The 269-nt window shown below is 30.1% G+C and overlaps 1 protein-coding gene across 1 annotated transcript in view; it reads left to right on the forward strand.

Moving 5' to 3' along the window:
- The window catches only part of LOC107729751 (cytochrome c1, heme protein, mitochondrial-like), a 9,644-nt gene that overhangs the window by 6,564 nt on the left and 2,811 nt on the right, over positions 1–269 (forward strand). The window lies entirely within an intron of this gene.

The raw sequence follows: 269 nt of genomic DNA on the forward strand, positions 1-269 counted from the left end.
TTTTTTAAGCAAATTAATTAATTGTATATAGTTTATAAACATTAATTTAAACATTATGCACTTTTTTCAAAGATAGTCGTGTTGTTTGTGACCCTGGACCACAAAACCAGTCATACGGGTCAATTTTCTGAAATTGAGATTTATACATCAACTGAAAGCTGAATAAATAAGCTTTCCATTGATGTATGGTTTGTTAGGATAGGGCAATATTTGGCCGAGATACAACTATTTGAATATCTGGAATCTGAGGGTGCAAAAAAATCAAAATA

The sequence above is a fragment of the Sinocyclocheilus rhinocerous genome, unplaced genomic scaffold, assembly GCF_001515625.1.
Source record: "Sinocyclocheilus rhinocerous isolate Xijiao unplaced genomic scaffold, SAMN03320098_v1.1 scaffold218, whole genome shotgun sequence".
NCBI lineage: Eukaryota > Metazoa > Chordata > Actinopteri > Cypriniformes > Cyprinidae > Sinocyclocheilus > Sinocyclocheilus rhinocerous.